This window comes from Eupeodes corollae, unplaced genomic scaffold (assembly GCF_945859685.1).
Source record: "Eupeodes corollae unplaced genomic scaffold, idEupCoro1.1 scaffold_1099, whole genome shotgun sequence".
NCBI classification, from domain to species: Eukaryota; Metazoa; Arthropoda; class Insecta; order Diptera; family Syrphidae; genus Eupeodes; species Eupeodes corollae.
Window position 1 is genome coordinate 2501 of NW_026605349.1, and position 15863 is coordinate 18363.

The following is a 15863-nucleotide window of genomic DNA, read 5'->3' on the forward strand; positions in this document are numbered from 1 at the left end:
TTGTAGAAATTTCATTATTTGCGTTTCACCAAAACGTTTTTTTGTTGTAGTTTACAAATACAAATTTGTAAAATAAATTTTTTTTTGTAAGTGTCTGTTCCACCAAATCAAATATATTTCCAATTTTGTTCAGTTTATGAAAATTTCTTACAATAGAAAGATGATGTGTAGATTTCATTACAATTTGTAATTTGCAATAAGAATATTGTCTCCAGTTAAAGAATGTAGTTACGTTCTTCGCAGGCATAGTAGCACCGATAGTGATTTAAGTGACCATTTCGTGCAACATTTATACGTAGACGAAGAAAAATTTATCGACCGCGTAACAAATATGAAATTTCTGATACTTTTACATTTACAAGTTTGATACTTTTGCATCAAAAGTTTCTAAGCATTGCAAATGAGACTGAAAAGAACTTTTCATTGACACCAATGCAGCAATTTCTTACAGCTTTACACTGGCTTGGAAATAGAGGACAATATCATGGTATCGCAGATATGCACGGTGTATCTAAATCTACAGTTTGTAGATCGGTACATCGTGTTTGTGCGGCTGTTGTTGATGCCACACCATAACGTTTGAACATTTTTTTCTCATGTATTAAGTTAGCAAGACAAATTTTATGTTGTTTATTCATAGCTAACTTCTCTGTCCGCTGACTTACAAATTGGTGAAAAATTGCAGTTTACAAGTCTGGAAATCAAACGGTGGAACGGTTTTTTTTTGTAATTAGAAATTAAAATTTCCCCCCTTTTTGTGTCTCTTTTCTTACAAATTTGTTGGATTGAATTTTGTAGTTTGTGAAACAGAAAATCAGTTTACAAATTTGTTGAAATAGACCACTGCACATGATCTTTCTATTGTAAGAAATTTTCATAAATTGAACATAATTGTAAATGTATTTGATTTGGTGGAACCCAAACTTCCAAAAAAAATGTGTTTTACAAATTTGTATTTGTAAACTACAAACAAAAAACATTTTGGTGAAATTTAAATAATGAAATTTCTACAAATTTCCCTTTTGTAATCTACAACTACAATTTTGTAAAACAATTATCTCGTGAAACAGAAAAAATTATTTTTTTTTGAAATTTGTTAAAAAAGCACTTGTAATTTACAATTTGTAAGTTAGTGAAACAGACCACAGACAATTTGAACCTACTACTAGAAATTCATACAAAATAAATATATATGTATCTTGAGAAAGTTATAAACTCACCAAAAATGTACAGCATATCTTTTGACCATTTCATTAGTTCACGTTTGATGTAACGTCGTTCTTGAAGACACCTCGCATATGAACATTCCGCCATGATTTCAAACTCAAACGCAACGAAAGTGCATAATAAAAAAAATTGCATATATTATTTTTCAAAGTTAACAAAATTGTAAATAAAAGTTCTTGCTATTTATATTAAAAACACGGCATAATTCTGCTATTGTAACGAATATTTTAGATTGCTTATTGCTTATCTTCTTCATTTTGAAATAATTGGATATCAAGCTAAAACGTGTATGCGTTTAAAATGCTGTTAGAGCCGATCCAAAAAATCTTTTTGCTGTATCTGGAAAAATAACATTAAAAATTAAATTTTAAAATGAGCGAAAATTTAATTATAATTTAAGAATAAAATTAAGAGGAGAAATATGCAAATGGAGTAGGAGATCAAGGAGGGAGACATAAAACAATTTTTTGATATTGTTTTAAGGGAAATAATTTTACGGTTTTACTTTGTATAGGAAAAGAAAAATATGTTAGGCTGAAAATACACCGGATAAAGCAAAACGTGCTTTTTTTGTCAACGTTGTTTCTTAAGAGAGCACACACACCAAATAAAGCGAAACAAAACACACGTTTTTGTTTTAATGTGTTTCAGCGGTGGTTGTCGAAAATACATGCCATTTGATATTCACTATAACATGACTCTTTTCATTATGGAGCAACACACACCAAATGAAAGAAAACATACAAAAAAAACGAAATAACTGTTGATTTTTGGAAAACAAAATTGTGATTCCGTTATTTTTCTAATTGAGTCAAAGAGAACTGCTTGTAATTACAAAAATAATTCTTTGAATGTTGACATTAGCACCATTCGTGGGCTTAGAAAGAACTTCTGTGCCACATATGAATGTTGATACTGCAACAAACAATACAATACAAATCCAACCAAATATTTTTTTCTAAACCAAACAATTTTAATGAGAACGCATCTGAAACAAGTAATCGATGCTCGAATCAAATTTAAGACTGCCTTCGAAGACGTCACAGAGCTTCCTTGAAGAGGAAGTCAAACTCGGTTGCTTGGGAGAACTGGAAACAATAAATTAACCTCACAAATCTTCATAAACTCCGGCAGGCTGAAATCCACGTTCAAAAAACTTCAATAACTTTAAAAACGTCAATAGCGGCTGTCATTGCAGGGATGTCATTAACTTTTTAGCTTATAATGTTGCTGGGCTTAATAACAAATTATTATTTGTAGATTTTTTCAATTTTGTAAAAAACATGATATATTTTGTCTGTTCAAAACATTCATAACAAGCGAAAAAATGGAACAGTACTCTAAATATTTCTCTGGATATGAATTGCGTTGGGTATCAGCAGTAGAATCAAACAAATTTGGAAGAGCTAGTGGTAGACTTTTATACGGTTTAAAAAAAGAAAAAAATTAGCACTGTCAACAACAAACGTTGTGTTAAAGTACTATGTACAAGCTTAACTTTTTATGTATTACCTACGTACCTTAATTGTAATAATTGGGAAAATGAGTTTGTTGCGTTAGAAGATGTTTTAAACGTGTCGCTTGTCCAAAATGTTTTGCTTAGAGGAGACATTATCTCGAGAGTTGGTACAAACCAAATTATTCCAGAAAATATCCACCCAAAATCTTTGTAAATGTATAAAAGCTACCACCAATATAAAAAAAACTGAAAAAATTTGAATGCAAGAAATAATTCCTTCGAACTTTTAAAGGAAACCCGAAAAAAAAAATTAAATGAAACAACCACCAAACAGTATATTACAGCAAATAAAGCTAACAAGGATTTGAGCAAATCAAAACGCCAGGAATATTATACATCAGTAGCACATGAACTTTCAAAACTTTAAGATAGTAACAGTTTCTGGAATACCAACAAACAATTGAAAGGATCTAAGCTTATTTGCGGATCAAACTTGAAAGCAAGTGTTCTAATCCATTAGTACATAACTATTTTATTGATGGATACAGTACAAGGGAAATGTCGTTAATCTGCAAAGCAAATGTGAGCAACTTAATTTAAACGGATCACCTAATAAGGGTGCATCCACTACACATTACACCCTTTGCAATTTGAATTCAAAAGAAGATACTTTTCATTTTTAATCAATATGCCCAGTTTATAAAGAACTAAGGGTACTCTACTTTGGAAAACATACTCTAACTATGGAGCAAACATTGACAATTGTTAATGGTGAAATTGGGAAAATCTATCCAATTATCTGGAAAAACCAATTTGTTACAGAGAAATTATTATAACTGAATTTTCTTAATACTAAAATTAAAAACAGTACAATTATATATCATGTTTTTTGTATTACTATTATATATTATTGTTATATATTATTTATTGTTATATTATTATTTTAATTAACTGGCATTTTGTTTTAACTACACTAAAAGACTTTACATAACGCTTAATTTTTAATAAGTTCAAATACCATTTATTTTTGTTTTAGCTAAACTGAAAGCCCTATTTGCAGCTTTATATAATTTTTGCAATTGTTCATTTACATTTAGTTAAATAGTGAACATTTTCTTTGAACATAATTGCCACCGCCAGAACACTTTTATTACCAAATTTATATCCAATCAAATGTAACCGAAACTATTGTATTTAACAATTTTAAGTAATAAAAATCTATCTATCAGTGCAGTGGAACAAATCTTTACATCGTTTTGAAGAAAGCAAAATTATTGCACTTGACATTTCAAAAGCATTTAATAGAGTTTGGCACCAAGCTCTTTTATCGAAAATGTGTGCTTTTGGTATTGATGATTCTCTACTTTGTTGGGTTAGAAATTACTTTTCTAATCCTTCAATAGAAGTTGTATTAGATGGTTTCAAGTCTGAAATTCATAAAATAAATGCTGTTGTTCCCCAGGGCTCCGTTTTCATAAACTATATTTTGTCTATCACTGATGACAGTACTCACAGCTTTTTATATTCGTTTCTAGAATCATATACTTGTCCTTCGGATGTGATACTTCAACGGTAGCGTATAATAAGCTCATTAAATTCTGATCTCGACAGCATTTTCTATTGGGGAATTATAAACCGTGTAGAATGTAATGCTTCAAAAATGCAATGCTGTCTCCTGTCGTTAAAGCGTAACCCACCCCTGATGCCGCTATCCATGAGTGGGCACTTGCATCCATTAAACTAATCAACTTTCAGTACTCGGTATGTGTATCACAGATCACTTCCTATATAATGATCACATATTCGATATTGCCAAAAATGGTGCCAGATGCTTAGGATTTATTTGACGGTGCAAGAAATTTGCCACTCCTTCTCTGGCTGTAATTTACAAAGCCTTCATTTGTCCAAAACTTGAGTATAACTCCCATATTTGGGCAGGTGCCCCTAAAACAAGTTTAAGTATTTTGGACAGGATCCAAAATAGATTTAATTGTATTGGAAAGTGTGTTCTACTTAGAACACAATTTTAAATGTAGTAAAGTTACAAATTAACAATTTCTTTCAACCAAAAAGACCTCTAGTCCACTAGGTGCTGCCCCCTTAAGAATCACGCAAATAGTATTATAGGTTTTATATCCATAGATTGCATCTACTAAGGTATGTATGTTTGATTTGTTGGAATAAATTATATTTAATTTTAAAACACCATCTCTTGTTTCTTAGCATTTTTGTTTCAGAAAGAAGTATACTTGTAAGGTTAGTTATAACTGCGTCCGAAATACTTCGGCAATATTACTTCATTTTTCTTATAACATATAAATTTAAACAAATAATAAAGAATAAGAAAGAAAAATTATTTATTTTTATAAGTTAACATTTTATAATAATTAATTTTGAAACAACTTAAAAACATGATATTTTAGTGACCTATTTGTTGTTATTAGAATTACATCAATTTTCTTTTCAAGTTTATTACCTACAAAAAAGATACATATACGAAACAATATCACAAAATACCTACAACACACTTTTCAGGCCCATCCGATTTAATGTATTATTCCTATATTCTGCATAAGATTTAAAACATTTTTCCTTATCAACCAATGCTGCAACAAAATTGTCCATTTAAGGTCAGGTAAGCACCATACAATTCATTCTTCGTATTTTCTCATCAATTCGTGGTGAATTGACTTTAACAGTGGTGCATTGACTATTGCAGTGGTGAATCAATTAGTAGTTTAGAATTGATACTAGCTTGTAGGCAAACCAGAATGACAGATTGGTTTCCGGTCTTTAAATAGAGTGCCTTTCATTATCATTCGAATAAAGCACGTTTTGTTTCATCCGATGTGTTTCAGCCTAAAACACAGCAAAAAAGCATATATGTATATAAATCTGTAAGAGTCAATAGATTTTAAGGTTGTTTAAAAAAAAAGATTTTTTTTATAAATTTAAAACTAAATGTTGGTATAATATATATAAAGAGTGTCCCATAACTAATGTACATATATGGTTATAGGCCAAATCATATGAAATAATAAAAGGAAACTGCACTTTTAACTACAGCAACGATTATTGACATCATGAATACGGATAATAATTCCCAAATGTTGTTAGATGTGTAGACATTTGTGAGGATGCTTTGAAATTCCCAGGCAAAAGAATAAAGGGAATTAAAATCTGGAGAGAATCCTTCATTTTCTTGACAAAAGAGCTTAAATAAAATGATAAACCATAGTTTTTAAATTATACAGGGTGTCCCATAAGTAATGGTCCAAACTGTATATGGTCAGGTCATGACCTACCAGAATTTGGTAGCTTGTCTATACCGCATCTCAACGGTTTTCGAGTAACGGTTGTGTTAATGAAAATTTTAAAAAAACCTACTTTTAGTGGGTTTTTCAATCACCCTGTCCATAAGTGATTTTTTTTTATGCTATATGTTAATATTTTATAATTTTGAATAAACATTCAATATTGTTGCATTTAAAAATTTCAATGTTCTTATCAAACTTAAGTTTTTACATCGAACTTTAAAATAGTATTATTAAAAAATATCATATTACACAATACTGGTTATTGGTTTTAAAAACTTGCTTGATTTTTTAGCTTTTCAAAAAGGTATAAAACACTACAAAGCAAATTTATAAGCACTTTAATTTAATAAGTCACCATTTAAAAAAAACAAATATAAAAAGAAAAAATGTGTTTCTGTTAGAATTTTGTATTACATCACTAGAGACATCTATAACTTATAACTTTGCTTTGTAGTATCTTATACCTTTTTGAAAAGCTAAAAAATCAAGCAAGTTTTTGAAACCAATAACCATTATTGTGTAATATGATATTTTTTAATAAAACTTTTTTTAAATTTCGATGTAAACAATTAAGTTTGATAAGAATATGATTTTAACTACTAATATTTTGCATAATAGGACCGAAAATTGAAATTTTTAAATGCAACAATATTGAAAGTCTATTCAAAATTGTAAAATATTAACATATAGTATAAACAAAAATCATTTATGGACAGGGTGATTTAAATAACGACTAAAAGAATTTAGAATTTTGTTAGAATTTTTTGTAACATCACTAGAGACTTCTTGTTTCCATTTCATTGATTTGGCTCTTCATGTGGGTACCCAACCTTATTATTAATTGATGTGGTAATCTTTTTTGCTATCGTTCAGCGCTTCTTAATTATTTATTACAATTCGTTAATAATACTAACGGTTTAACATTAATACAAAATTAAAAAAAAAACTTAATATTAAATACATTATTAATCATATTGTGAATAAAATCTTTTTGGTAATTTGTTTAGTTTAACGTTACCATTAATGGAATCAATGAGAGAGTAATATTTATTAAAAGTATTAACCAGAAGGTTTAAAGGTCTTCTGCCATTAAATAATTACAAATAGAAGGGACACCGGACAGATCTTGCTCTAGATGGCGACACTAGTATCGCACGGCGAGTTATTTAAAAATGAAATTCAACATGAAAATGTATTTTCAAGTTTTTTTTTTTTATTTCGTTCTCATTCATAAAATGAAAATGAAGTTATTCGACATGATGATGATTTGTTACCTTCGTTGTGTTTTTCTTCAATTTTGTTCTTAGTTTGATAAGGGTTGGGATGAATTTATTTTTAAATTTCTTTTTTTTTTTCTTAAAACATTATTGGGATAATAGACAATAGACTATAATAAACTTTACTAAAAAGTAAAAAATTGCAAATCTACATGCATAAGAATAGATAGGAATATTGTTTAATCTAATATTAGGTAGGTAATTAGTAATTACATATGTGTAGGTATTCATATGCACAAATGGAGGTTAGTAGGTTAATATGTATGTATAACATAAGTTGGTGGCGTACCTATTAGATTTTTCAATTATTATCTTTGCTTTAAAAAATACTGTCGAGTGAAGAAAAAAAGATATAATCAAAGTGGAGTAAAAAAGGATTCTTAAAACGTTTTTGGAACATGTTAACATTCACCAGTGCACCGTGTGTACATACATAACATACAATTTTTTCTTGCATTGTTGATTTTTTTTATATACATACATTAACATTTTGTAGTAGGTATGTATATGGCTTGAAGAATTATTTTTTTACTTTATTTTTGTTTTTACGCATTTTGCTTAGATTGCCGGTTGCATGGAAGTAGTTTTCTCTTTTTGCAGCTTTTATAGTCGCATGTCAGTGGTAAAGAAATGTTTTATTTATTATACCTACCACCCTTTTTTCGCTTTATTTTTAACTTCCCATAGGAAATTATTGTCCGATTTGGAGAATTCAAAATTTTGACATTTAAAAGATTTTTACAGAATAGTCTGTGTGTGAGTTTTGGTTCTTCATCTAGTCTTAACTTAAGTTTCATAATTAAGTGCGGTTGTGGTTTAATTCTGAGAATAGTGTACTTTTGAAGCACTCTCGTGGGAATTGTCAAGCCTCCATTAATATTATTTTTAAATTTAATTAAATGTTGCCTTGTTTCATAGTTATTTTGACACAAGGACACTCTATATATTGTTTTGCATTAAAAAAGTAATTTTTCTTTAACACAGATTTTGCAAAAAATCCTAAAAAATATGTTAAGGACATTTCATCGTCTTTCCATTTATTTTATTCCAATTATTTTCAATGTCTTCTTAACTAAATTAAGACAAAATAGTTATTTGATTTAAGTTACGCATTGTAAATTGTAAAAATAGTTTCAAGAAATAGTAATACTTTATTTAAATGCATATATATAAGTACTATTAAAAAAATTATAAGCATTGCATTTTTGTTAAAGTTTATTTAAAATGTTTAAAAATCTTTAAATGGCTATATCGTACTGTCATTATGTAAACAAAACTATGTATTCGTAGAATGCTATTTTTGACAGTGCCGATAAAAACATTCATGAAAAAGTAGTTCAAGTAAACAATTTGGTAAATCAATTTAACCAAATATCCAAAACAAAACAAAAATAGTAAGAAAATGGCAATTTGTTTACACAGAAAAACTAATAATATCATTTAAATACCTAATATTTTTAGATGTAGGTATAGCTATTTTTTTTTTTTGTATGGCGACACAAACACATTATCCCATTTACCATTTTAAAAAAGATCCCTTTTGAGCATATAAATTAGCATATACAAAAACCAATATCATGAAAATGATATTAAAGCTATTAATGGTACTCACTGGATGCTCCTAAGTCGCTGGTCGTTTGAGCAATGTTCGGTGTCCACTTCTATTTGTAATAATTCAATGCTTCTACCCCATAGTTAGATCTACTAAAAATAAACAAATTACATAAAGGTGACGAGTTTATGCTATAAAGACAAGCAGATTGTTCTTAAGTGTAAAACACAATGTAGTACACCTGTCCATATACCTATACAAAAGTAGGCACTGAATATTGAACCAATACCCAAACTTTTTTAGACCGTTTTGTAAAATATAACAGTTCACTATTGAGACATAGAATTTAATAGAACAGATAGAAAAATAGCAAAAAAATAGCAAATCAAATAAATATTAACAGTGATGAAAAAAAACAACAAAAAATAAAAAAACAATAAACCACGCCACACCAAATCAACTACAATATAACAAAAACAACAAACAACCAACAAAAAAATAATTCATATCATGATGAGCCAACTCAACATAGCACAGTGAGTACCATCCTTCACTTTCCTCTTTTCTCGTACAGTCGCATGGCTTAGCATGTGTATCAAATTGCATTGTGTTCAATAACTAATGCAATTGATACACAGACTACGTCATCGTTGATAGCAGATTGTTGACAACAAAAATTTTACTGTTTTCCATTAACAGAGCCGGATTCGATTTTTGTCACTACTAAGGCATAACACTAGTAGTGGCGTGTATCGAATAGCATTCCGTAGTTCAACTCAGTAATATTTTTCGTATAGTCTTCGTCTGTTTTGGTTTTTGTTATTCTTTTATTTGCAATGGCTTTAAAATTTCAGGGTATATTATTGTAATATTCGTAGACTTAGGGCGAATTTTCTTTCTATGTACTCCCATACTGCTTTAAACAGCCCAGCTGCATTGGCACTAAGTGAAAACCAAGGCGGTGAGGATTCCGATCCCACTGAATTCTTTATTCAAGGGTATAACTTGGTGCCATTATTCTTTTCCCACCATGCTCTCGCCATATACATTAGGAATGATGTTGCTTATCAGTTTTTGGCACAATATTGTCTCGGCACCAATTCTTTTTCAATTTTATGTGGTTTAAATTTTAAGTAAATAAGCAAATCTAGACAGAGTGTCAACTTCTCGTGAATTTGATGCTTTGTCTGATTCCATCCAAAGAACTGTTTCGTCCTATCCTCGCACTTAAATCGTTGTTACGGGCGATTTCAATGTACACAATTCTTCATGGCTTCAACATGCGGGCCAGTCAACACCAGAAGGGGTGTGTGCTGAGATCTTCGCTGAGTTAAACCACCTAACTCAGCTGGTCAAAGAGCCCACTCGAATATCGGACGTGGTAGGTCTAGCAGAAAACACTCTTGACTTGTTTCTTACCGCTGACCCTGGTAAATACACTATTAGTGTTCTATCTCCTCTAGGCACATCTGACCATTGTGTCATATCAGCAAGTTGCTCGTGTAAAAACTCTCCAGTTAAAGAAAGAGCTCCTAAGAGAACCGTTTGGCAATACGAGAAAGGACGGTCTCAATAATTACTTCAGGTTCTTTAACTGGTCACTATGCTTCCTCGATAGTGACGTTGACGCCAGCGCTGATATGATCACAAGTTTCATTCTCCTGGGAATGAGAACTTTTATCCCGAATAGGGTTAAAAGCATTAGACCTAAGGAATACGCATGGTTCGATGCAAGCTGTAAAGAGGTTATTAGGGTCAGAAGGTAAGTTTTCGTTGTTTTAAAGCCAATCCAACTGAGGAAAACCGGAATAGGTTCAAGCAAGCCAGGAAGGCCTACAACGCCCCTATTCGACGGACCAAATTTTTACATGACCGAAAATTACGGCAAAAAATACTGCAATGTTCCAAAGGCAGTACAAATTTTTGGTCATTTGTCAATGACAGTTCATTTGTTAGCTCCTTAGAGAAAGCAAATCTCTTTGCTAGGCAGATCGCCGCCAATTCAACGCTGCCAGAGAGTGTTATGACTCCGCCTGTACATGCTCGAGTTAATGATTCTATGGGGCAAATCTTTTTTCGCACTCGTACTGTAGCGAGAGTCCTAAAAGATCTTAACATACATAAATCTTCTGGTCCGGATGGTATGCCTGCTATTGTTCTGAAGAGGTGTTCTTAATCGCTGCCAAAACCACTGCGTAAGCTTTTTCATCTGTCCTACTCCTCAGGTCTCGTTCCGAGCGAATGGAAAACCGCATTTGTATAGCCTATTCCCCAAAAAAAGCGAATCCTCTTCACCGTATAATTACCGACCGATTGCACTTACGTCCCTTCTTTCCAAGGTAATGAAAACACTGATTTCTTATCAGCTCAAAAAATATCTTGAGGAACCAAAGCTACTTAATGACCGACAGTATGGCTTTCGTAGCAATAGGTTCACTGGTGATCTCATGGTTTATCTCACCGAACAGTTTAACAAATCTTTACATAGTTTTGGAGAAAATAAGATTATTGCACTAGATATTTCAAAAGCATTTGATAGGCTTTGGCATCAGGCTCTCTTATCAAAAATGCGTGCTTTCGGTTTTCACGAATCCCTCCTTCATTGGATTAGTGATTACCTTTCGAGTCATTCAATAAAAGTTGTATTGGATGGATTTAAGTCTGAAAACCACAAAATAAATGCTGGTGTGCCCCAGGGCTCTGTTTTATCTCCAACACTCTTTCTCATTTTTATTAATGATCTTCTGTCTGCAACATCTAATCCAATACATTGTTTCGCTGACGATAGTACTCTTAGCTTTTCATATTCGTCTTCAGATTCACACCCCTCTTCTTCGGATGTGGAACTGCAACGACAAAATATGATAAGCTCATTAAATTCCGATCTAAAGAGCGTTGTATAATGGGGAATAAAAAACCGCGTGGAATTTAATGCTTCGAAAACGCAATGCTGTTTTGCATCGTTAAAGCGAAGTGTACCCCCCTTCCATTATCTGAACATCTCGATATTCTAGGTAAGTGTATCACCAACCACCTTTTGTGGAACGATCACATACGCGATGTTTGGGTTTTCTAAGGCGATGCAAGAAGTTTTTCTCCCCCTCTGATCTGGCTGTTATTTACAAGACTTATATACGTCCAAAGCTTGAGTATAACTCCCATATCTGGGCTGGTGCTCCTCCAACTTATTTAAGCCTCTTGGATAGTATTGAACGTAGAGCATTTAGATTGATTGGTGATATTAATATCATAAGATCATTAACGTCACTTGAACATCGTCGAAATGTTTCTTGTCTCACCCTCTTTTACCGTTGTTTTAATGGTTAATACTCTAGAGAAATAGCCAGCGGCATTCCTAGACTTAAACAGTTCAACCGTAATACTCGCGCTTCTAGGAATGCTCATCAATATACCCTCGAGCCCAACATCGGTCGTACTGTCAAGTACAGAGATTCGTTCTTTAGCCGTACTATGCGAATGTGGAATGCCTTGCCACACTCTGTCTTTCCCAGCTATTGCAATATTCAGGAATTCAAAACCAATGTTCACCGACATCTCCTTTCAAGCCCTCTCTCCCTTTCCTAATGCTCACACTGTGTCTACATAGTAAATGTAATATATCCCTTTGAGTGTGCACTTATTATAAAAAAAAGATGGAAGATCATTAATAAATAAAACAAATAATTACTGATCAAGTTGAATTACATAGAATTTAGGTAAAAATATTAAGAACCTTTAGCTTTAAGCTGTCTTTGGAGAAACCCACAAAATAAAAAATTCGTTAAGACCAATTTATGCATTCACAAATAAAAAATAAATGAGTATAATATTTTAAATAATTAAACATGCATTGAAAATAAGAATTAAGAAATGGAAAGGAAAACTAAGTAGCTAGCTGATTATGGATAAAGAGTGTAAAATAATATTTTTTCTTAGTTCATTGATTTTATTACTTTCATTAATGCTAAAAAATGCATTAAAGGCAAGAAGAGTACAGTTTGAATTTATTTTGAAAAATGTGAGCATCAAGAAGTCTCCTTATATCATTTCAATTTCAGTTCAATAGGCGTATGGCGTTGACAAAAAATTTTGGTTCTAATGTTGTTTTTTCTGAAGAAAAAAAGAAGTGTTCGATATTGCATGAAATGTAAAAACTACATTTTGTATAGACATGAAACGTAGTCAGAAATGTGTTTATATCTTTTAAGACCATATGCGTGTTTTTATAGGTGTAAGGTATTGGGATTCCTTAAGGAAATGAAGGGTATCGTAAAATGCATGGACGAAATTCCTTACCAATGGAAGTGCATAATTGAAAATAAATGTTATGTAAGCCAAAATAATTGGAACAACAAGAATAGGATATTATATCACCAACTCCGAACGCGTTAGATTTAACCAACATCAAACTTTCAACCACATCAGTACAATCCATTCCATCAAACTTAATTTGAGAGGGATTTGGAGTTGGTGACGATGCAGTCGGATATATTAAAAACTCCTTATTCAGCTCATAAATATTGATGTTTTGACACTCAGTCCTTGTTTGCTTACCAACAATAACGACGCGAAGATTTAATTTTTAAATTGAGGCGATTTCTAAAAAATGTTTACTTTTTCACCAATTTTAATCAAGTACTAAAGTAAATTTAATAATAATTGAAGAATCAAGTCAACTGGTCGTCGCGGTCGATGGTCGGGTAAGAATAATGTTAGCTAGTGTGAGAGATCTTGCGCTAAGTGTTAGAAACAAATTATGGAATATGCCTTTAAGATTTTTATCAGGTGAAAAGGGAATTTCATTTAGTAAAGCTTCACAAGTGTTTGAATTATATAGCCAAGTTTATTTTGAAGTGCGGAAAGATTATTTCCATATTTGTTTATATTTAAAATGCAGGCGAAGAGTTCAGTTTTGACGTCTGTTAATTTAGTATCTATATTGTTAGCATCATTTTGAAGCAAACATATTTCCAGACAAATTCTCCAAGAGTAATTCTTGTCATGAAAAAGTGCTTTCTCAAATTAGCCGTTCGTACTCAGCGTATAAACTGTAGGTCCATTCCATCCCTGCAAATACTCGCACACATGAATGGTTGAGAGTTGTAAGTCTCTGGGACATGGTTGTCTACGGACTGTTGCGCCACCTAATGTTTTTTTTTATATTTCCATAATCCAATTTTGATTGAATTGTTTCAATCTTCGACACTCGTGTTCCTAAGTCAGTGATGTTGTTTTTTATTTGTGTTAATTGTGCTTTAATATTTAAAGTAATCCGAGCCTCAATTTCTTGTAATTCTGTTTTAATCAGTTAATTAATTTTATTTGAAAAGCTTTCTTTTTGCGCCATTAATCTATTGTCCATTTATTCGACTTTTCGCTGTGATCCTTAAACTTTTTTAAGTTTTTTTGTTTAGTGTGGGTATTACTTTAGTTCACTAATACCAGGGTGGCTTGACATTTTATGAAATTTTAAACTTTTTATTATAATATTAAAATTTATTCATAAGACCAGAAACACTACAAAATATAGCGTCTACTGGCTGGCTTTCAAAACTTGTTATGATTTGAGTGAAAATTAAATGCCATTTTTATTCATGTGAACATATAAATATTTTTCCATTAGGATTGAAAACATAAGAAAATTTAATTACAATAAGGTTGAAAATGATAATTTTAGTTCACGTGAACATTGAAATGTGATTTGAATTGATTTCAGTATTGGAATCCAGGTAAATATGTTTTTGATGTTTGAATTACGGCCTTCAAAAAACCTTAAAAAAAACAGTACTCAAGGCAATATTGGTTAAAACCAATATTTAATTCAAAAATTATTTAATTCTGTTTCTTAACTTAAGATTTTCTTTTAAAAATCCAACCTTTTAAAAATCCAAATTGTATTTTCCTGAAGAGTTATTTTCCAACATCGCGTAAATAATGAAAGACTTTAACATAAGACTGACAAAAAACTAGGGTTGCCCACGTATATACTGGCCCATTTAGAAGGTTTCCTGTATAAAAGAGGTGGGCCTGGGGAATAAATATACCCCCATCTATTATTTAATTGATTTTGATGTCAAATGATAGGTAATTTAACTCTTGTTTGGATAATAAAGGGTTGTATAACCAAACCCTGGAATAATCCGGGGCTGCCTAGATTCGAAGTGTTAAGTATTTGATAAGGGTCAATTACTTATACTTACCTTCATCTCTTTATAATGATGGTTTTGGTGATGAATAAATTCTTAATTCTCTTTTGAACTGTTCGAATATGTATTACTGTTACACCCAACGGCAAAGTTTTTTTTCGAAAAGGAGATTGTTAGATTAAGGTTGATGTATATTTTCGCATTAATATGTAGATATATTCCAAAAAACAATTTAATTACATAAATGAAGAATGTTCAATTGTTCACTATGGTATGAACTTATTTAACAAAAACTTTTTGTATACTGTGCCAGGAATTGATTTTATTGCTGCTTATCTACCAATGATGAAAATGGCTATAGAACCTTGTGATAACGTCATCAATGAGACATGTTTCTAATGTTCCGTAAGTTTGGCGAAAAATCGAGAACGTCTTAACCGATTTGGCTGAATTTTTTTTGTTTTCTTCATAATAATGCTGTTTTTATTTATAAAATATATTCAGAGAAACCCAAAAAAACAGGAAATTTAAGAAGAAAATTAAATCGAAATTTTTGTTCTGATTGATATTTGTCAAATGGTAGCTTGAGGGACCGACAAGAGAAATATAGATGTAGAATACCAGACCAAAGGCATGTTTTAAGAAATTTAAATCAAGCATACTAAAATGAAAATCTAACATAACTCACACTCATACCATTTTAAGCCACGACAAACATACCATCCATCTACAGCCTAAAACGTCGTCATTGTCGCCGTCGACATGAACTCTTTGCATTTAGTTATCTTTATCTATTTTCTTTCTTTTGGTTTCAGATTTCAGTATTTTCTGTTTTGGGGTTGATAGTTGATTTTGATTTATGTGAAAAGCAGGTTTCGGGTGTTT

The 15863-nt window shown here is 31.2% G+C and overlaps 1 long non-coding RNA gene across 1 annotated transcript; it reads right to left on the reverse strand.

Moving 5' to 3' along the window:
• Positions 1-1219: 1219 nt before the first annotated feature.
• Positions 1220-11529, reverse strand: LOC129953495 (uncharacterized). Its single transcript, XR_008782550.1, has 3 exons — positions 8893-11529; positions 5208-5545; positions 1220-1566 (listed from the first exon to the last, which is right to left on the reverse strand). It is a non-coding gene; the product is annotated as an uncharacterized LOC129953495 (long non-coding RNA).
• Positions 11530-15863: the final 4334 nt, after the last annotated feature.